Source organism: Neodiprion fabricii, chromosome 5, assembly GCF_021155785.1.
Source record: "Neodiprion fabricii isolate iyNeoFabr1 chromosome 5, iyNeoFabr1.1, whole genome shotgun sequence".
NCBI classification, from domain to species: Eukaryota; Metazoa; Arthropoda; class Insecta; order Hymenoptera; family Diprionidae; genus Neodiprion; species Neodiprion fabricii.
The window spans coordinates 11,002,642-11,027,420 of record NC_060243.1 but is presented as its reverse complement, the minus strand read 5'-3'; positions in this window follow the sequence as shown (position 1 = coordinate 11,027,420).

Here is a 24,779-nt window from a genome sequence, read left to right as displayed (position 1 = left end):
TTGTTCATAACAAGGGAGAGTGAGGCACATTTGGACAATACCATTTCTCGAATTAACAGTATGCGTATTAGAGTGGCTCCATTCGCATATTCTTCCTTTTCACCATTAACTGCAACACTCCAGAATTTTATTTAGAATAAGAGTTCAAAGAGGCTTCATTCAAGATTTTGAGTATATCAGCAGAATAGGACGCATTCGGATGATTCACGTGGCGCATATTTAAAAACGTGTTTTAGAATATGTTTCAAATGTATAAAAAGCAAATTAAAATGATGTACTACATACTACTGCATAACTAACAGTTCAAAATGCAGTAGTCATAAGCAGTTTATGTAACGCGAGTATGTTTTACGTGTTTTTTCATACATGTGTTTGGTACGTAAGGTAACTGTTTTAACGATGGCGAGTGTGAGTCACAGCTGCGCATGCGCGGAGTATAATAAAGAGCATTCTGAAGTGGTAAGAGTTGAAAGTGGTTTTTTCTGTACTCCGCGCATGCGCAGTCCCAAAATTAATCGGACATCACACGATCGTAACCTCAATTTAACATACTCTTGTTATACAAAGGATCTCGTGCAATAAGGAAGCAACGGTATTTTTGCATCGCGTACTTGCAATATTCGTCTTCGGCTTTTATTCGTCTCCACCCACAACTCCATTGCAAATTTACTTTCGACTCAAAAAGACCGAGTTTGCCTCCTTGTTACACAATATAGTATATTAAATTATGCCAGAGTGAAAGCCTTTTTTTTCATATTGCTGCTGCGGCTGGTCTCGTTTATTTGCCCATTTGACGTTTCTAGTTAATCACAGTTATTGTTGTATTAAACTAATCAACAGAAATCTGTAAAATTCGAAATAGTAAACATAAGTGAACATGAGTAAGTATTTTCTTATGACGTACGTTATTTTACCTTCCTTTTACTGTATTGAATAACCCATCGTCCTAATAACGACCCAGATAAATCGTTGAGTTATAACTCGCATCTCATAAAATTCATATAATTAGATTTTGGACCATAAATTCAGAAGAATACATCACTGAAATTGTTTTGAAGTCAGGGAAATTGTGTGTTCAAATGTGTTCCACTGTGGGGAACATTCGGTCAAATGCAAAACGCAATGCAAGATACTACGTGATGAACGGAATTACTCATCCACTCCAAAATCATACTGACATAAACGGTTTTTAAGGATGATAATTGGCTGCAAAAACACTGTCCGAATGTACCTTCCTCTCCTCTTCCCAGAGTAGTTCGAAAAACGTGACTCCATTTCAAGATTTCGTTTCCGATAACAGCTCATTTGCGTTGTTTATATGCTTCGTTTTTTATTTTATTTATTTATTTTTTTTTTTTTGCCTTGGTGATCTTGGAACTGTTCTGTCTTGGCTTGAATTTAATGCTTCCATTCTAAATTCCGTCCGTGTTCGAAACGAAATTTCGGTGAATTGTCTTGCGGGTGGGTGTTTGGTTTTATTCAATACCTTTATCCGTCGCATTGTCTCGAGCATACATTAACCACTCTCACTTTGTTGCCCAATAACGGCGAATTGCAACAGTATAGCGGGGTACCCAGGCGTTACATTATTGAGTGGGTATATTCTTATTTCACGACAAATTTCCTTTCGCAACAATCTCGAAAACTCGATGCCTGAAAGGCACTATAGTTTTATTTTCTTCTACATTAATAATCCAAATTGTCTAGCAATTGTAAATATCTATAGAGTTTTTTCAGCTCAATGGCAACGCTTTGACTAATTACACTAGTTGACATAAGTAGAAAGCATATATTTGCTTCTACCATACTCAGGTACATTTGGCGTCATGACTTGCTAAAGTTGTGGTTCAAATTGCGAAATTTTTTTAGTACCATTTTCTGCGGTCACCAAAAATGTAGCAATTATAACGGGTGCGTTAGTTACCTTTCCGAGTACAGCGGTTAAAAAAAAATTCCCAATGAAATATCTCATGATTCCAAAGTGAAAAAAGATGTGTCAGAGTAGGATTATGGGTATCAATGTCTCCAATGAAATGAGTCATCGCCAAATGGAATCAAACGCATAATAATAGCGGATTTTCGTCATATTGAAACGATTTTGCATTTTTTTTTTCTTACATTATCAAGTAAAAATATCGTAGGTTACACACACATTGATTTTATGAATGATCCATGTGTGCTTATCACTTGATATTATTTATGAAAATTTATATATTGACCTCTCATAAACTTCCTCTAAAAATATCTCCTCTTTATGCAATGACGCGTTGAAATAGATTATCTGGGGGCTTCAAGTGAATTAAAAAATGTACTCATTTCTTGAAACTTTGAGTTTTTGCGAATTAAAACACTCATTTTCGGCGCAGCTTATGCGTAAATAAGTGCCGTCCATTAGGCGGACGAAAATATTGATCACGCCGATCATTAATTTCGTATGAATTACGAATGAAAACACGTTGAATGGCCGCTTCATAATTTGAAGTACAAGTATATACGGAGAGACTTTAGGTATCAATGTTTGCTTTATTGCTCACTCCCAAAATTGGCTCGCTGTTAGCAAAATTCCGACTACAAGATTCAAATTTTTCATACCGATACCTTTTTGGTGAAAATGGTAGAAATAAATTTTGTAGTTGAGGGTGTTTCAAATCTGTTTTTCAAATTGATACTAATGTTTTTGCTATAATTTGCGTTTGTGATGTAAAACAAACATCAATCCTGTCCCTCTTAAAAATTCACAAAAACAGTAAATTCTTTTGTAGATCAATTTTGTTTGCGTAAATGTTTCCTTCCTACCTCTACCAATATGAAGAAATTAGGAGACGTTGCTTCAAAATAGGTGAACTAAAAATTTACAAATAAATCACGGAATGTACCTATTTTCAGATAGTATGAAAATTTTGTTGACTATCAGAAGTATCACATTAATACAAGTTTTTCCGTATATAGGTTGCCCACATATTTCTGTCACCTGTATACGTATATGCTATTACCGCACATCTACAGATACAAGTCAATCTTGTGCCTCCGCATCGATGTACATGAAAGCTATTTCTTTCACGCGTCTACATTTTATTACTCGGCCTAGCGAAAAAGTTGTTTTGACTCATCTTTTTAGTGCCTTATACGTATAAGTACGTGTAAAGCAGAACTTTTTCGCACGGATGCTTTACGTCAAAGTACACAGACACGATATATGTATTTGCACCTGTCGTTAGCGCAGCTCGTCAACGGCTCTAGACAGTACGTGCTGTGTGCTATAGGTACATTATATGTATATTTTCAAAACTTTTTCACTTTTGTTAGCAAATTTTTCTGCAAGTTGACGCGAAATGAGTGGATGAATAATAAACAAAATAAAAGAAAATAAAGTCAAATAAACACAGCTACGGAATGAATGTAAAAGTAGCGTGGCGTGCAATTTCTGCCAAAACGTATAGGTATATATACAATGCGAGTTCCGTAAGGAAATAACGTTTTTATTTCTTCAACTTCCCGTTTCGTGTCAGGTTCACACCTGCCCGTCAAGCCGCGTTGCAATTTTAACATTTTTTGCACGTGAGGTCCAAATTTTGCCACCGTTTGGGTCAGTCGTATAGTTGTCATTAATATCATCGTTGTGTTGGTACTATCGGTGTTATTGTAATTTTGACCAGTTCCATAGTTTTTACATTATATGTAAGGAAACATCTACGCCTGAGTTTACTATGTAGATCATAAAATTTGCTCCAAGTTAGAACGGTAGTTAGTTGTAAAGGCGTGAATCGATACGTTACGTCTGGGTGTTACGTGCGTGCTGTGACGAGTCGCAATAAATTGCTGAATTCGATGGTACGGCCGAGTTCAATTATCAGATCTATAAACAGCACTATACGTGTAACATCGATTATCACGTTCTGTTTATCATTTTTCGTCGCATCATTACAAGTATATGATGTAACAATATCCAAAGTTTATTATATCACGTAACTCCACGTCTATAACGTGTGTCGATTAGCTCGGTCTGCAAACAGTTATGTTATTGATAGATGGAATACGGTACTATTCATACTTGAATACGGATGAACTTGTAATTTTTATTTGGAAAAATGAAGTGAAAGATATTCCATGTTCGAACTAATTTCGTTTCAAGAGATGAATAAGAAAATCCGGGAGAATGTTATATGATTGATTTCCTGATTACGACAATTAGTTCTTAATTTTTCAATTTCTTTTGACCGTATTTAATGAATCCCTTACAAAATGACAGTAGACAAATCTCTTTGATACTTGTTAAAAAGCTCAAATCATATATATTCTCGTCAGACTTGCTCATGCTACGATTTCACTGTATGCCAGGTTCGTATAAATTCTTAAATATGTAAGCAGTAATCAGCGAGCAAGTGAAGTTTTTAATTTAAAGTAATCATTATCAATTCATATCGAAGCCTGCAAGCTTAGACAGCCCAAGTTTGACAAAAAATATCCATATCCATTATCGCAGATAGAAAAGGAACTGGTACCTTTACTTGTTATTCCATTTTCGTTTTCTTGGAACGTTTGTCTCAGAAGTTTTCTTTTTTTCCCTCGTCTATACTTCAACGCTTTCCGAGCAGTTACATCTCAGAGGCACTCTCAGCTATGTAACAAAATTGTTTGGATATTCATTTCTCCGGACTGACCGCAGACCACCGCAACAGTGTGTGCGAGTGAATTTATGCACGATGGCAATCCACACCTATTAGAATGAGTGTAACGTGCAGGCGTATATGCGACGTTGTCCGGTACGCTTGGAAGTCGGCTTACGCTAATTCGGGGATTCGACGCCTGGCACGAAATCTAGCATGTCTGTCCGGCTGTTGCATTTGCTCCGAAGAAAACGTAAAACAAAATGAAACGTAAGACAAGAATAAAGAGGATCAAGTTGTAAGAGGAAAAAAATAAACAGGCGTCTCTACGTGAGATAATCCGATGAATGTTTTTGTGGGAGTCGAACGTTCCATGTAATAACTGAGGTTTTTTGGCTATACCGTTACTTACAGGGCGCAAAGGATGGACGCATCACCGAAGAGGAACCGAACGGCCCACTTCGTGTCTCGGAAACATCTCGTAGTGGAGCAGGCACAGACATACGGTATCTCATATTGGAAACATTTATCTCGAATGTTCAGTTCGACAGCCACTGCAGTAAAAAGACTGAATTAAGAGAGAGAGAGTGAATTTATATTGAAATCATAAAATGATCATGTCACCTTTAGCCAGATGCTAACCAAGCACAGATGATAGCCACAACACATTCTTTGAATTTCACGTACAACAAGCAAAATATCCAGCATCGTCAGAATGTAGCGTTTTACAGTCGTTCATGATGAATTCACATACACATTTTTTTCAGGATACCTGTATCAGGTCCACATGTTTGATACTGATGGTCCTCGTCGTTTCTTGGCCGTTCTAAGGCTGTGCTATAATCTCACATGCGAGGAAGAAAGAAGAATGAAGACGGGATCGACAAACAATGAGAGGATAACAGAGGTGGTTGCGAATCGGGGAAAGCAAGAGGTAAATGGAACCGATCCCTTTATCACGTTCGCGATTCTTTTAGCAAGACTTATGTACGACAAAAAGTTTGGTTACGGCACATACGGTAAACTCGTTCTGTTAGGTCTGATCTCTCGAGGTCGCCTGTTGCATAATGGAGGAGGATTCTGATTCTTTTAAGAATCTGTGTGAACACTCGACAAAAGTGCCAATACAGATTTCTGGTACTATCGGAGTATTCGAGGAAGCATCCCGGCCCTTACGGGTAGTTAAATTTTGAACTACTTTCCGTGGCTTGGAATCCAGCAAAGGATATAAATCGACATAATTCGCAATTATAACATGCACTCTTTAAACAATGTGTTTCATTTCGCAACTGAACTGTAGGTGCGTAGAAGTCATCAATTGGGGCGGGGTTGGAGTTTCGAATTTGAAAAGTTCCGAAAGCGCCCAATTCCAAATTATTTAATTGCGAAACGAAGTGAACTGATCAAAGTTTTACGAAACAAGAAAGTTTCGAATGGTTGAAAACCCGACGGCTCTAAGTTCCGAAATGCTGGATTTCGAAAATTCAAGTTATGGTAGAGCAAAATTTCGAAAAATAAAGTTTGGATAGAGTAATATTTTGAAAATTAATAATATACTCACACAGCGTAGTTTACTCAATGAGAGGGTGTAAAAAATTAGAAAAACCGAAAATCAGAATGACCAGGATTCCGGCCGTCAAAATATTGAAAATCCAAAGCAAAGAAAGACCAAAGTGGTGAAATGTCACTAAGCTAGAAATTCACAGAGCTCAAAATCTTCGATCATTCGGAATTTCGATGTTTCATATACCAAAATTTTCTCATTTTCACACTTTCGGAACTTTGACTCGTCGGAGCTACGCCCTTTTGGCATTTTGTTCTTCCGGAATTTTGCCTTTTCTGAACTTTACATTTTCGGAACTTAGCATTTTCGCAATCATTTTTGAGTATCGGGTTTCCGACCATTCGAAAATTTGATGTTTCTTCAAAGTTAGATTTCTTTACTTCAAGTTTCGGTACCAAAAAATTTGGAATTTGACGCTTTTGGAACTTTTCAAATTCGGGATTTCAAATCCACCCCTAGCAATTGCAGGATCGAATGGCATGGTTTAAGTTCAACAGGCCGCAGGATTCCTTCTTGTTCTTCCAGCCATAACAGTCGAGGCATTCGAGGTTTTCAGCAACCTCCGTCCATCTTTGAGATCCGTGATTGTCGATTGTATCGAAGTTGATTTTCAGCGTTTCATTAATGTGCCTGAAGCAGTGTCGTAAAACTGCGTGAATATAACTGAGAACATGACGCTGGCTCGAATACTATAAACAAATATAATCTGCCATCATCATCTACATAACCACGGCTCTCCTTCTTAGCTTTGGTTAATTGCGTATACTGGCTGCGCGTGGCTGATGACATAGTCATAGCGCGTCTATTGCGACACCGTCATGAACCGGACCGACCGCCACGTGGAGATTTTTTGACACAAATATTTTTGCATAAATCCTGTTATTCCGTTTCAACTCAGCATAGAACACTCATTGGCGTAACTTCGTACCCTGCCAAGATGAATAAAGCTCAGCATTCACCAGTGGCGAATAATTATATCTGAAGTATAACATTTAAAGACTAAAATTGATGGGAAAATAAACGCTGCTCTAGCACTTGCAAATCAGGTCTTTTTAAGTTTTCAAACGATGTTTTACCGTTAATGAATATCGGATTTCGTCGCCATTAATTGGGTTCAACGGAAGTCATTCTAACAGGCTTTCCAACACCGATTACGAATCTAGTTACAGAATAAACAAGGCAGTTTTATCTTCACCCGGATTAAATAGGAACTGAAAAACGTAACGCACCAGAAAATTTTTGTTGACAAATCTGAACTGAAAACGGCGATCAACCGTTCCTTGGAATCCAGTACCATTATTTTTTCTCATCATCGGCCTGCACCCGTCTCGAGGAATCGTCACGAGTAATTAACGCTAGGTCGAGGGCTGACATTTGATCCTTTGATCGAGAGAAGGCAAGAAATTTTTATCCCAGGCCTCCGGGCGTTTCGTGATTATAATAAATTCGCAGTTTGTTCCGACACGAGATTCATCCGTTCCCACACGTCCCAAGGCGGAGACTCGGTGCCCTGACATCCGTTGAGCGAGCTCGCAGGTCTCCCTTCGGTTACCTCCCGTGCTCACGAGCTTTTCCGTCTCTGTCCGTCTTTCTCTCTCCCTCTCTCCCGCGCTCTCTTGCTCAGGGCTCGAGTCGCTGCATCGATTCAATGCACGGAGGCATTCCCTTGAATTATATGCTCAAATATTAGAAAAACTACTCTCCGTGTCAAGAGGAGGCAAGCCGACGAGTCACGGGAGGATGCGAGACGGCTTTCCGTGCGTGGAAATCCTATACCGGAAGCAGCGCGTGACCGTCTCTGGTAAAGTTCTCAAAGAATTATTGCGCGCCTGTCCCCATAGTGTACGTACAACCCGGTACGATATCATTGTCTCGCCTTATCAGGAATATTCCCACTGGACGCGGCGATTTGCGGTTCGAAGGCTGACGAGCGGCCGATTGGTTAATTGATCCAGCCTCTAATTATCTTCGGAGAGTGCAGCGACGAGCAGGTATCCGCGATTCTCGGACGAGCTTACCGTGCGCGCGTATGGGATGCGCTTGCTTTTGACAGAACTGCACGCGCGAGTCAAGCTTTTCCTTTCTTCTATTTTGTCTTCGCTGCTTATTGCAGTGGTGGGCATACCCAGGCAGGCACATACTTCGATACCACGTCCAGCAAGTACTTGTGGGTACAGTCAGTCGATAATTAGTATGGGAGGCGTGTGCGCGCGCGTTTACGCATTTTTATGCATTCCTTAGGCGGCTCACACATCCGTTAGGATAATAATTTTAGTTGGACATAATGACATTCCGGCTATACTGCGTTTTACTGACAATGGGACATCCAGGGCGTTAACGGTCTCGGATTCACTTTGTACTTGTTATGGTTTGGCTGTTAGATTTTTTTCTTGATATTCAGTAACGGAAACGCGTCTTATATTGTCGATGGGTAAGTCGAGTTTGTGCCATTTTTTGTACCGTGGTGGAAAGTCTCATCGTCCGCTACGATAGTGTAAAAGCAACGTTGATTTCACTTCTTTTCTCGAAAATGATTTTCCAGCAATTTGCATATGCCTTTCACGTTTTGTACATCTTCGTGTTTCACGAATCACACGTTATTTTTAACTCCCCGAAATAAGGACAAATTGACATTGTAATCGTATGCACTCTTCACCGTCATACCAATCACTTTTATTCGTTTCAACAAGGAGATTTATCCCCTTAATATATGCCGTCTGAAGATGGCCATAGAAAGAAAATTGAATGCATAAACAAATACGGGATGAATGAATCAGACGAATAATTTGTTGAGGTGCTGAGTACGTACTTATGAAATGTGTGATCATTGCGAAAGCAAAAATTTGAATCTGTGACACTTATCTTAACACATCACTTTATTTCCACCGTTATAATCACAATGCGAGTATACCAAACTGACATGCATTTTCAGTGAATCATCCGATGCACTCAGAGTATATGGAAATTATCACATTTTTTAAACAGCATGACACGCATAATTGTATTTTGCATCAACTTCCACGTAAAGTAGTCCTTCCAATAACTGGAACTCCTTCGATCAATGACGGTTAAAATGTTTGTTTGTACGTGCGTCGATGAAGCGTCATTAGTTTTAAATCGATTAGCCTGTCGCCCAATTCAGGAGATTCGTCTGAATCAATTAGACATTGATTAATTCATGCGGTTTGTTTCAAATCGACCGCTCGTTTTGTCAATAACGCTTATCTAGTAACATCTCTCAGAGTGAACTACGGGCGGTGTCTAAGGCCTAATGATAAATATTCATACGCAGGTATGCTGGAGTGTTGCAGCAGAGTAGAGCTCTTTGTCCTCAGTTCGAATGCGTGCGGAGGATTTCTTTTGGTCATAAAGTATAGAATTTAAGGCAATATTTTATGTGCTTCTACCGCTTCGCTGATCCGTCGTCCACTCCTTGCTAATTCTAATTAATAAGGCCCTTGGTAGACTTAACGTTCTCTTCCAAGTTCCATGCATATGAAAATCACATCCAGCTCTTCAGACCGCAGCCCTAATCTATGGAGGCAGACACTTGCCGGATTTGTAACCGTCGTAAAAATATTTCTGTCCGAATATACTGCCCGTTTATCATCGATTAGTTCGTTTATACGCCCTTCATGCTTTATGAAATCACACAACCAGATTTTTACTTTGCAAATGAACTAAAACGTTCATTGGCCAATACGACTCATCTTCAGCATTCAGTCATGCTTTTATCATCAGTATGTACAATCAACTAGCTGCAATGTACATTGTCCAATTTTAATGACGAATCCGAGAATTTGATACCGCACGTAACTTGCGCGAACAGAGAAATTTCGTTAACGCGACAGGAAAAATTGTCAACTAATTATATAGAGAAAAGGTTAATTGAAAAATGTTTTTTTTTCATTGAAACAAGATATTCTTGAGCAAGAATAAATATTCTTTTCCCGAAACTGAGGTATTTATTGGACTCAAATAATACGATTTACTTGAAATTAATTTGTTACATTCAAGTGATGATTCACTACTTCTAAATAAAAACACCTACTTCAGGCATGTTTGTTTGATTGAAATAAAATATTTTGAAACAGGAAATGATTATTTATTTCCGATACATCTGGGTATTTACTTATCTCGAGTGACAAAATCTAAATGAAATTCATTTATTACATTCAAATAAATTTGTAAAAAATATGCTTTTTGAAACCCATATTTATCCATACTGGATACAAAATATACAGGATAGTTGAGTCGAAAATACCCGTTTGAAAGCTTTCATAGTTTTTTTTATGGAGTTCGTGAGAATTTATAAAATAATTGAAATAAATAATACTTACGAATTAATGGTATTTTATCGACCACATGATACCTTCGCTGAATTATTTCATGTACTAATTCATTACAGTATCCGTGCATTTTTCAACAAAATTTCTCCAAATTTTCATGCAATAGCTTCTCACCATCGAGATAAGTACGGCTCAAGAAGAAAAATTACGAACAGAAACAAATTCATTTGGCGTAAGTAAAATATTTATTTAGCATTACGGTTTCCTGCTACTACAGGTTTATTTACCGTCAATATCAAAATTCAAATAAATCAATAGCGTTGAGATCAATAAATATCTGTTTGATTAATATACTGACATTTCTTTTTTCGCTTGGGGAAATAAAATTTATTGCAATGAAGGACATTTTTTTCTCCACGCATGCATCGGAAGTAAATGATTACTGTGCTGATGAATATTTCATTTTAAAAACGACGGTAACTTTTGATTTGAAGGAACGATCAAATGGAATCGTAGTTCGTTTTATCTACCTATCGCTCGGTGTCATTTTTCTTGAACAACTCCAGCATGTTCTAACAAAATTATTTCAAACTTTCTATAAAACTTGTGAAATATATCATGCCTGTGAGAAAAGCGATGCTTCTTGCTTATCGTCGGAGATTTGGAATCATTGCGGCGCAATCCGACAATTAGTGATTCATAGGACTAGCCAAATAATCAACAGTGTATGGGTTTGTTACCGCATGTGGGTGAGGTTTGATTAGCTGCCGGCATAACGTCTCAAAGAAATACCGTGAAGAGCAAGTTGTTATCTGCGATGTGCTGATCAGTGTCTGTAACGGTCTTAACTTTCATAAGTCTCGCAATTTGTTAATGGCAAAAAGACGCAGGTGGTAAATTTTTGAAACGTTACAATTTACTCTGCACCAACTCAAGTTTTGATTCGATATTCACCTGATCACTGCACTACCGTCCTCCGGAAATCTCTTTTTACATTAGAGGATTACTTAACAAGACAAACACAGTCCCCGTAAAAAGAATTTACCGACTTAGCGCAAGTTACACAGAATTTCATGCGTTCAGAGTGGGATGATGAACGGAGTAAAATCCTCTCTTTCTTCAGGTTTGGTGCCTGGTAAGATATCGAGGTTCTCCGACGAAGGTGACGGTGGCAGGAAGAAGAATGGAAAGAAGAAGGAGACCGGTCCATTTGCCGCTAGTACTTACATTAGTCCGAGTGTACAGTTAGGGCATTGTTAACGCCGCGGGTATCCCGTATCGTTGAACCCACCTGCGCAACCTGCGAGTTGAGAGTGAGTTAACACCTGAACATATGCGAGCGCGGATCGAGGAACATCCGATGAGCATGTATGACGCACGGATTCACGCCTGAGACTTGATGCGTGGGTACCCAGTTATGTATTATATTGCTGTATGTGATTCTCCCGTGCATACATCATTCTTGCGGATAATACGGAATCTCGGACGGTCCCGAGTACGTTGTCACGTCGCTAATGTAAGACAGGATGGAATACAGCCAATTAGCTGGCCGGACGCTGGCCACATAATGTGCAGTTTTACGTTCTTCGACGCAGGTGCGAAGCCAGCCGCAAAGATTCTTGATCTTCGCTAAAGAGTGCGCTAATCAGACTTCACATTGACATCATCTCGGCCTGAGAAAAGTTATAATAAGCTACAGTTTTGGCTAAATTTAACGGTATTTCGACGAACTACGTTTTTCAACTGCATATTTTACCTGATACGATTTCGGATGGTTGACAGTTCTTTGCGACTTTCAGCTTTTTTTTTTTTTTTTTTAACATACGATAATTGCTGAGTATCAGTATTGACCTAGGTGTTTTATGGGATCAAAATTTTTGTAAAAATACGTTTTTAGAACGCGTGTGAAATAAGCTGTACGAAACGGAAAATTCACACGAATTAAAACATTCATTTAAATATTGATTATTATTTAGATAAAGATCTGACAGAGACAGATGCATTGCAAGAACGTAATATGGACTTGGATGCATTTTTCACACATTGTGCTGAAAATTTTGATAAAACATACGGACAGCCGTATATTCATGAGCTAATTCAACTAATTTCTGCTATAGCTTTACGAACATGTACACTTTGCTTCACATCTGACGAATGTTTCACTCGCACGAGTTCTGGATATTTCTGAATTTGTATAATGAATTTTCTTTACCGCCTGCCCAGTCAGAAAATGAAAATATTAATTCTACGGTGAATCGTTTTGAATATATGTCATACGTGATGCTTATTGATACTCAAAAACTACGTATTTTTGATCGAGCACCGAAAAAAATATCAGTATATTAACCTAACAGCCTAAACGTAATGTTGAGTGGAATGGTTCTGATTCGAAATAAATTTGAGAACTTCGGTCAAACGGCGGCAATTATTATTCAATATTTGTTATTCATGCTTGTTGACACGTATGCTACTTGTTAATGGTCGAGCATCAGTAAAACTCAATTTATATTTTTTAGAAAGCGTTAACTTTGCTCGGTATTCGAACCAAGGACCACTCGCATCACCTATAATACTACCTGTCTAGTCGCACACTTCTGCCTACTATGCTAAACCATCGCACAGATTTTTTACCAAATTTTTTTGATTCATTTTGCGAGTCGTACATAACTAGATAGTGAGAATCTATTGCATGAAGATATTGAGAGATTGCGACGAAAGATGCACAGATGTTGGTATGTTATTAGTAGTTCATCTATCTGAAGGTAGTAAAATAGCGGGTGTAATAGTTCTGCTCAACAAAATATTATTAAATCGTAGTATTTATTTCAATTACTTTCGAAACGCACGTGAACTTCATTATGAACTTCCAAACGTGTATATACGAGCTACACGCCTTGTATATTTATGCATCCAACATAAATAAATATTTGTTTTGAAAGCATACTTTATATACATTTATTTAAATGTAATAAATGAATCTCGAATAGATTTTGTTACTTGAGAAAAGTAAATGCCCCTAGTTGTGGCGAATAAATATTCATTCGTCACTTAGAAATGTTTTATTACAATCAAATAAACAAGTCTCAAATAAGTGTTTTTCAGAAGTAATGAATCATTTATCGAACGTGATAGATAAATTTTAAATGAATGGTATTTTTTCAGACAAATGAATACCCTAATTTCAGGAAATAAATACACCTTCCTGTTTGAGAATATTTCATTTCAATCAAATATATACGTTTCGAATAATTGTATTTCTTTGGAATTAATATACTATTTTGTCTAAGTGTATTCCTATGCTTGTAAATATAAGGGCCTAGCCAGTATCAATTTCTTTGGATAAAGGTAAGTGTGCACATCACTCTTCTCCAACGTTTTACATGTTAATATTTACTAATTATCTATCGATACAAACAGATTTAGTAAAAACCGTCCCCGAATATTTGATTTTGAAGCTCGCGACAATTCGAATGCAAACTTGGCAACCGTCTATGTAGTTTCTAGAGTTGCCACCCTTGTTATGTGCTCGACCGTGGCGTTCCATGGCGCGTGCGCGGTAGAAATGATCTGCGCAGACTCGGAACGATGGTGCAACTTAACCTCTAAGATTGCCTTGGAAGTCTTGTCTAGTTGCCGCGCTACTTGCGTGATTCAACGACTTTACTGAAAAATCACGAGTTTTTGTTTCGATTGTAAGGTATATCTCGTGAATCAAATGGCCAAATGTTTGTTTGTTTTCACGTACTTACTCATTCAGAATGCTTCATCCTACGATACCAAAACTTTTTTTTCAATTTCCTACCGTCGCTTTTAGCTTTTTTTCTTGTTTACAAATTTTATTTTTTTTTTTTTTATAATTCTCATATGAGCCCGCAAATAAGAAACAAACTTTGACTAAAAATTTCTCAAAAAAAAAAAATGGTCAAAGAACTTCAAATTCAAATAAGTACGTATCAATACTAAACGGACAAATGCTGAAAATTTGAATAAATTTTTACTGCGTGAGTGTGACTTCCAAACTTTCTTAAACGGTATCGAAAATTCTGTCGTGACAGCTTTTTGTTTGACTCGGTGATAAACATCTCGTTGGATACGAAAATGGTTTCGACGTTGGCACGTTTGTGACGCGTCACTCTGACAAGTGCTGGAAAAACAAGGACCCGGAAGGGTAAACCGGCCGCGGCGGTCAGCTGCTGCATCCAGTCTCTCGATCGAGGTCGGTGAAAAAACTGACGTTACATGATTGCACCTTGAATTGATATTTTACGTAGCGAGTCTTTCCATCGCCAAAACGTACAATCTTGACCACTTGAGATTTCTCGAACGTCTAAATCCGTACCAAAGCTTTACAACATTTGCCGTACCGTTGCGCCAAGGGACTCCGCACGTGAGCAGCCGAGTCGCAAGTGTTTTTCAGTGTTTATGAATATTGATACGTACATTGTACATGTAGGTATGGGATATAGTCCAGCGAGTATGGAACACTAATTTTTTTTCGAGCATCAACTCGGCATCAATAAGAAGAATACTTGCGTATTCTGCGAATGCCTGCGAAGGTTAATTTGAAGTATAATTCAAGTCACAAAGAGAGTTTCGAACCTCCAGATCCCAGTTTCTGCTGAGATTTTTAGAGGTGTTTCTTTAACCTGAAGTATGGAGTTTCTAATTTGCAGCTTGAACTATTAGGCCTTCTTTAGCACAATTGCAAATTTGGGGCAAAGGAAAATCCCTAGAAATTGCAGCAGAATCCGTGATCCTGATGTATGATGGTTGCCCTTGTCAGTGTCGAAGTAAATGGAAATATGCGGCTGAAGCCTTAATGCAGGTTACGACGTGCACTAAAGTCAAATAATGGATGTAGTAACTACTAAACGCCAATGGTACACACATACATTTACCTAACTGAATAGTAGCATTGAACTTTTTTTCAATTCTATTCCAATGATTGGTTATCGCACAAGTGCTTTGGAATGGTAACTCATACGTCTTCAGTACCTACTGTAGCATTGGCAACAATATTATCCACCATTAGTAGCCACCATTGACTAAATGGTAACAATTCGAGTATTGTGCAAAATACTCATTGCTTTTCCACAGTTGACGTCTGAACCATTGGCAACGAACGCAGAGGTTATAAATAGCTCTGATCGAAATTCCTGTAGAAAAAATTGACGTGATAAAGTGAACGATGGTCGGAGACCCTTCGTCCGGCAAGGTATTTGATACGTTGCCAGGGTATAAATAGAATCCTCTGGAGCTGGGGACCGTCGTCTCCGGGTCCTGGATCGGTGGATCGTCAACCTGTCGGTAGCGAGCGCTCGCGGTAACCTGTTATTTCAGGATTGCCAACCTCGCTGGTTTTTGCGGGCACAGCCAGCCCTTGCCACTATAAATATCGAAGTTCTCAGTGCCCACTCCTCCTGGACACGAAGCTTGTCGCACGGCTCCCGGGGTGCACCTCGACGCATTTCCAAGAACGACGACGAGAGGCGCCGCTTTACCGCATCTGTCGCGAACCCATCACTACCTCAAGAAGTCCGTCACAATTAGACAAGATTGTCCAGCCCTGGACGACCGTCACCCCTGGATGAGCCGAGCTCGGTAAAAAGTTTAAAGGGAAGTGAAATAAGAAGGAAGAAGAAGTATAAAAAAATTCACCAGCTGTTACAGGAGACCGATGCATTGCTTTGGTCTTGGTGTGACAAACGATACCTCGATCAAACGGTGGCTTTTTCGAATATTTGATTTAAAATTGAGGCAAGGTAGAAACCGAGTTAAGAAGGTAGGTGTGTGGGTCACATGACGTTACTTGAATTGTTAATCAGAACTTCGAACTCTTGAGCACATTGAAATGCTCAAATGACACGACGCACGCACACATTTGTTCCAAAATCATCTTTGCTACTCCAGGGTACAGGGCAGTATTCACCATACTTGGTTTCTCTCTGATTTTATTTACACTCTATCGATCCCGGGTACCTACTGACTTCAGGTCGATACTTGGACGAGCGTTCTTACAGTTATAACCGTTACTCTGAACAGTTTGGCATCATCCTCGATGTCTCGTGTGCATAACCTATAACCTGCTGGAAAGAGTTCCCGAGGGTCAGCGAAGATTAATTAGGCTTTGTGTTAGGATGAGCATAAGATAGTATCGCTATGTCTTAATGGGAGAGCTGCAGTATTGCCAACTTATACTGCATCGCGATAAGTCCATTGATTTTTCAATTTATTTTTCTCTCGAGCACCAGCTCTCGGTCCCTTTCTCTTTTGAAATGGCTGAGCAAAGTTCCTTGGCGGGGAAATTTATCATTTTATAATAGAAAGATAGAGAGGGCGCAATGACGAGCGAGCAGGAAAGTCGTAAATCTCACCTGTAGCTGGAGGAGAGTAGTTCCGTTATACCGTTCTCAAATCCACAGCCCAGTGGCCCCTACAGTAGTAACCAGCATCGGCGCGAGTCGCACACTTGGAGTCTAGACAATGGCGGCAGTTTTCTGGAAGGTCGTTTTCATGACACAATTAGATCATAATTATCTCAGTGGAACACGCGGCCTAGAAGTGAAAACGCAACAGCTGACGCGCGCGAGCCGGTTGTGTTTGCCGGTCCAATGATCTAGATCCATTTACCTACATTACAGGAAATGCGAGTGTGGCTAACCGAGAGGAAACTTGCCCCGGCACAATGTAATTTGTCTGTTGGCTGCACTTGTACACATACGAGTGGCGCTTTTTGCCCACCTTGTCCAACTTGGGGGAACCCCAAAACTACCGACTGACTTCCTAGTCCATTTGAACTTCAGAGACAGCTTGTGCAAGATCCGCAATTCCGAAGGAAAAAGTCGGCGCACTTGTGCCTCATCGGATTATCTAACTAGAGCATCGTACCAAACCACTATTTGCTAGATTCTTCATACGATTGCATTGTACCTACACCCCGAAAAATATGCTACTTCTGCCAACTGAAATCTATCTAACAAGACAATGAAAACTGCTTATTAGTATGTGAATCTATCAGACTTTTCTTCAGAGCTACGGAAAAACTTGGTTAAGAATTATCGCACAAAATAGTTAAATATGTTATTTTATTCCAAATAGATCATTTTTAGGAGAAATAAAAAATATCAATTATGGTGACACATTATTTCATTTTAATAATTTAAATGAACGTGACGTTGAATAAATATCCTACTCGTTTTGAAGAAGCTATTCAACGATCGGAAACTGGCTTCAGCACCTCGGATCGTGCGGCTCATTTTTGTTAGTCTCTATCAAAAGTAATTCGACAACTTCCCGATAGGATAAAGGGATCAAGTTGAAATTATAGTCGTTATTTTTCGTATGCATCAAAATGCAAGCATTTGGAATCCAGGGGGTACATTTGTCGATGACACAATGACATGATAAGTCGTGATAACGACAGATAATGACAGTGTCTTATTATTACGAGTAACAAGTGAGTTTAACTAGCTTCGCAGGACATAGAATCACATTAAAATCCGATGTTGCATCTGAAACATTCACAGTGAGTGTTCTTCGAGTCAAGAAAAATTGACTTTGGCTAAAACATGTGTCGTTCAAATGCACCAACTTACTTAAATGTGGGTTACGGATTCTTCTAAGTATAGCTGACAGCGTATGAATGCAAAGTTGCACAGTACCAACTCAGTCTTCTGCAGATTTCATGCCAATATCGCTAAGGTAATTGTTCTTTCGCTCCAGCTATCATAGTACTTCAGATCTAACGCTTCACCTTACGATCGTTCATGGCACACCTCAACGTTACTTTTATCTGTAAAAATGATTAGGTTGACCATTGGTCGTTATGGGCTACTCATTCGTTGGTCGTTACTAAAAGTCTTTTGTCGTTAGTGTTTGCCGAGAAGTTGATACTAGTCCATAAACAAATTTGGAAATCATGCATTCGTATGACTACTTTTATAATGTCATGTGTCTTTTAGACCAACCGAATGAACTTTTGGAATTGTTATGTTCCAGAATGACTAATACACATTCAGGAATAGAATGATGAGTCCATCCACGGAACAGTTATTATTCATATTAGCAAAATCTTTCAGAAGACAATTTTTAACTGAATTGTGTTGAAATATATTTCTACCAGCCTCTGTGAGTTCCTGAGTGGACATAAAACATTATTCCAAATAACTTTATTGTGCTTTCTTTTCAATTCGGAATGACGTTCCGTTACGAATATTAAATTGTATTTTAAACAAATCCTTTCTTCACAATTCTGGCCGTCAGCGCACTATAGTTATTATTCTTCTTGCTAAACAAGAACATTGCTATTGAATTTACTGAAAACTGGTCGATCCAAATAGACTCAGGATTTCATTTATGGCCTAGGATATCGCAGGTATTCAAAAAACTAATTGCCAGTGTACGATTTTTGCACGTATGTGAAAAAACTTCAACCGACTCTACAAAATCCCCGTTGAGAACAGCTTGCGCAGGTTCATGGATTAGGTGATTAGTCGATGTAGTGAGATTCATCAGCGCTCTGGGGAAGTTCATTATTCTTCAACTGCACCCCTGGCTCACGTTGGTCCCCAGGCACTTCGGGATGCATTAGGATTTTTCGGGGGTTCTTATTTTATTGATCCTCGTCAGCACGCTAGGGGAAAACTCCATCTGTCTATGCTGCTTACATGAGCGCCGTGGAGTGTCAACCAAAACCTTCTGACGAGTGACAAATCAAAGAGCAGCGGGAATTGCAACGTGGGAGGGTGGCTGCAGCACCGCAAATTCAATTAACGAATAATGCACACTGGGAGCTGAATAATCGACAAAGGTCTCAGCCAAAATTTTTCCTCAACTTTTCTCTCTTTTTCCCTGAACTGGTCTAAGGATGTGCCGATCTGCACGGGTTAAAATTATTTCTCAGACTCCAGGGTTACGAATAGCTTTGAAAAGCTTTCTATTTCAGATGAGGCTACGACATCATTTCTTTCGTTCGGTTTTCGCATCGCCTATGTGAAACGAGTCGATTCTCTGTCATACAGTTACATGAGTACTTGCATCAGATGGTAATTCGACGCTACTCAGAACTCGTTTAGCTCCGATCCAGATAAGGGTCAACTGGTTCCGACGAAATAACCAGAACGACCAAGTAGCACACGCGTTGTTTTACATGTACTGTGCTTTCCTATACCGTCCAGCACAATTTTTGCGATTAATTAAGTGTCAATGATCAGTTGATCAATTTTTCATCGGGTGAGTAGGACAAAATGATAACACAATCATCAAATTTTATATTTCTGCACGATCTGGAGGATCCGCTAACGTTCACTAAGTGCAAGCTCGGCAATTCGTAACTCGCTACAAACGAAAACGAGTCGGGCGTCTACGCTAGGCGTGCGTAAAGTAGACATTATACCTGCCCATTACACGATTTATGGTAATTGAATGTATAATTACGCTCAGTAATTACCCTTACTGAGATAGTTCCTTGCAACGATGCGAATCACGATTGCTGTTGCTACTACTGCAGCGGCGGTGCGGTCAGATTATTCAATGACTCGTTATGGTGAATTATTAATAACTCGTTAATTGCTAACGGTGCCACACAGCCCGTACTTGTTAGTCAACTATAATTCATATCAAACTTAATCCCCGTTCCAATCGACACGTGCTGTTCTATTAGTTTTGTTTCGAGTGTTTGGGAACCAGCTCATCTCTCGACTCGAGCATTGAATTCTGGCTTCAAACTATGAAGCAGCGTATAAATATTACTGGACTACTACATGAGCTGAGACTCTTTTCCTCACACATTTTAATTTCAACAATTATTTCTACACCGAGAAACAAGGTATCTATCTGACGGACACGAATGCTACTATAATTAGGAAAATATTGTCGATGGAAAAAAATTTGATGCCTGCCAAAGTCATATTGTTTGTCACATTAACAAGTTGATTTAGTGAACGCAGCCTGCCGAACCTTGGCTTGAGTGAAACAAACATGTGATTGTCACCGCAGCCTGCGGTCTCGCGTATCGGTACAGAGAACAGAGTTTATAGCACATAGTCTGTGGAGCAAGAGCAAATAAAGTATATCGCTCAGTTTTTTTTTATTCTTATGAGCCTATACAGCTAATGTGATATATGATGCATTGGATTTGTAAGTATCGATATTTGTCACACGTGAGATATCAGCGTTAATGTGCGTACCAATAACATCCATCTGCATCACATGCCAACGTGATACGTAACCTTTTACCAGAGTATGGGTATGACAGCTGTACCGTGTTGGTTAAACGTATGGCACAAGTGTCATCTGAAAAGCATCGTCTGTATAACTTGAATCTGCGATACAGGTCGCCACATTCAGCTATACAGAGCGAATTCTTAACAACTGTATGATCCGGCGTCTACTAAAACTTAATGCGCGTAACGTGTACGCGCTTCAATCCGAGAGCAGCTCTTTGCCAGGGAAGCCAACTGTCATAAGCATAACCTCAAAAATTTTGACAGTTGTTGCTGACAGTTCTGCTCAACACTGACAACTGTCAAAATTTTGAGATTACATGTATCACAGTGAACTGTAGCCTAAATTTATGACGGTAGGTCACCCTGGCAAACAGCCATTCTCTCATTGTAACTCGGGCACGTTAAATTTTAGCAGACAAGAGAACGTGCAGTCGTTAAGAATTCACTCTACATGCGAATAACCATATTCATATGCGCAGTGCAGTATTAATGTGGCATGCTAGTTGCCACAGCAACCATACAGTACGGCTGGATCAATTTCAAATAGGTATGCCTGGCTGACCTAAGTTTTTCTCTCCGCATGTATGCTCCCAAAAATTGACTCGCAATAAGAACTTTACACGCATCAGACCTTCATAAATACAATGTGTTCAATAGCTGGCTCAAATTCAACCTTTTTTATATTCTTCTAATGTCGTGAAGACAGCAAATCTTCAAAACAAATTAACCAACATACCTTATTGATTTAATTTCTGTTAATTAGCAATTTTAAGCACGCTGTAATATTTAATGACACCATTTATGCTTGCGGTTGAAGGACAATTGTAACTCAAAGCAAACTTAACGTTCATCAGGTGAACCAGGAAAAAAAATATTTAGATAAATCATGCCTTTCGTTAAAAAAAAGGGAACAATGACATCTCATTGGCCAATCCATCGACTGATCTGCTTCGCGCGAAGTTGAATCTTAACGAAATCTGTCGATAGCTATCACCAATGATGAGAAACGCTCGTGGCTTCGAAATTTATATTTCTATGATTGTTTGATAAATCATTTGATTGGTTTTTAGGAACGGGAATGCAACCGTTGTAGGAATTTCGGTTGAAGAAAGAGGGAATTCATTGCTGCTCATCAACCAGGTCAGCCAGATGTAAGCGTCTTGCGGTGGCTACGTTCTCCGCTATCCTCCTCCACAAAATTTTCTTGCTTTGAATGAGAAGCTTGTTAGCCAATGGACAGTTCTTCGGTTGAAAGCCACAACCAGCGGCCTCTAACAACATTTATCTCATACATGTATGGATAATTCGAATCGCCCTGAAATTTGTCTCGCGAGACTCTAGACTACAATAAGTGAACTGTGCCGCGCTTCCACGATGTCTGCTTGATCGTTGGTCCCGTCGTCCATTCTCCAAGCCTTATATATGCTGTATCTCTAACCATGCGGATTTCTTCAATATTTTCTTACATGATTTGTCCTTCTCCAAGAATCATCCAGACACTTTGACAGATATTCTTTCCTGATAAATCAAAATTTCCGTATACTTTCGTTCCAATTCAGGAAAAATCTGGCGACTTAAATAAGAATCTGCTGACTTTCTCGGTAGTGGAATTTCTTAATTGCTTCCAGTTTTATTCTAAATTTGTCACGTATAGTACGATGGTAAGATCTATTTAAATTTCATCTACAAAAATACAAAAAACCAAATTTAAAATTCCTGTTATCGTGGTACTATCATGAAATTGAAATTGAAATTTTACACCTCCACTAATGAAAATATTATTTGAAAGTCATAAAACAATGCATAAAAAGTAGATTTTATTAAAGAAATTGTTTTCAAAAAATCTTCTTCCAAATCCGTAAATGGTTAAGAATTTTTGCAGAATAATGCATTGGAAAGTTTTAATTTAAGCTAAAAGATCCTTGGAAAATAGAAAATTATCCAGCACTCTTAATGATTTTTTGAGAAAGAAAAATGAAATACAAAAATACGAATCCAGTACTAAATGGTTGGGGGCCCGATGTCGGTTGATTTGGTGTGGAAAATGACATATATATGGTCTGATCCACCAACTTATAGCCAGCATTTTAGGGTAAAATTTTCCATCTGATCTTACAATATTTGACTTGTTGAAATATGTACTAATAGTAAGACATTAATCCCAATTGGTCACTTCGGGTAAATATCACCCGAAACATTCTTCAAAATCCTCGTAGAGTCTCTTAGTACCTTAACTTTACCGACGTTTTACAATGTTTAGATGTTTTTGTGCGATCCTTAAACAATACTTAGATATCCTTGTAGCGTTTTATAACTCAGTATTCAGGCAGGATGTCACTTTTTTAAACCTAGGGTGAATTTCACCCTGTATGACCGTTATGCGATTTTACTGAAGTGTGACCAATTAGGGTCAAAAACCCCTAATTTTGAACATTTTAGAAGAAAAACACGTTGATCAATTTTATCACGTTTTCGAATCGAACCTTTGACTTGGACATTTCAGTAGTTCCTGTCATAAAAAAAGAAAAGAAAAAAAAAAAAACAATACCTGATATATCTTTTGCATAAACAAAACAAGTAATCATTCCGAATATGAAATCCATTTTAAGGTAGATTTTCAGGAACCGCCAAAGGAAATATTTTCGATATTTTCAGTCCCGTACATGCAATAGACCAGAAAATAAATTGTTTTGATTTGTTTGTATAAAAAAGTATGAATTAATATTCGGAAAGATCGGACTTTTTCTTACAAAAAATATATTACGCCATAGAATTTTTATTCCGGCTACATACAGTAAAGTGCTAAAAATTCGGAGGCAAAATTTCAATTCGAAAACGTGATAAAATTGACGAACGTGTGTTTCTCGTAAGCGGTATGGCCTTAAGACCTGAAAATGACATGATTTTTATATCTTACCGCACACCGTAGTATATGAGAATTGCTGCCAGATTCAATTTGGGACCTTTAAAAATTGAACGACAGTTAATAGGTCAGCCTACGTACTTGAATTTTTTTCTTCCGCTCATTTCGAAAATCAAGCGAGTCAATTTTAAGCAGGCGGCATCAATTTTCTAACAAAGTTTCGGGGCACGGGACATATATGCTTGCCTGAATCGTCCTCAGAAACTCCAGCCGTGCTCTCCGACTGCCGAACAGTCCTTATTATTCCATTTTGTGTTACTGCCCGACGTGATATCTTCCACGCCAGTAGCTTGCTGCGTCGAAATTCGCTTTACAAATATTTGTGATTAAGCTGGACCCTCCTTTAACTGGAATTGACGTTAAGAAGCGATGACCCCGCCCTGACGCGACGTATCTTTTAGAAAAGCAAACTCTGCTCAGCTTCTCGTGAGGTCCTCGCCCCGATTGTGCGTCTTGCCGCAGATTTCTACGAATAACTCTGAATTGGCTTTTCTGCTAACTTGCTGACTTAGCACTTAATGTTAGCTGTAATGTCCTTCGGATGAAATGTTATTTATTGTTCACATTTTTTAGTGTTTACATTATTTCACTAAAATTACAATTATTATTATATCCTACAAAATGTACTCCCAACACTTTTTTCCAGATTTGTCGATAATCTTTGGAAAATTTTTTCATCTATTTCACGGATTTACAGTACTCGTTGAAATTATAGTTTGCTAATTAACACATTGTTATTGAGTTTTCGACAAAATTAACAAAATTTTGAAAATATTGTTGTACAATTGAAGAGTACTTTTTCGACGACTTTCTCAATAGCTGCACTTACCATCACTGAAACAATTTACATGAATGGTGAATCTACTCGGTAAGTAAGAGAATCAATTCTTTCCAAACCTTGTCCAAATAAAAAAAAATAAAAACTGAAAATCCGATTCATGCCTGTTCAAAAAAAATGTTCTGAAGAGAAATATCAATTGAGAGAAGATATCATCGGTGTGGAGAACTACAAGATTAGGGCTAATTGGGAGTTCAAAGGCATTAGTCAGTGAACGACGGGGATGATAGTGTGCAGGTAATACGAAGCCTCTCTGACGAAGCGTATCTATGAGCAGTCTTCATTTGCTTTGACCTTATCCGTGAATCGCGTCGATGACACGGCGAGCAATA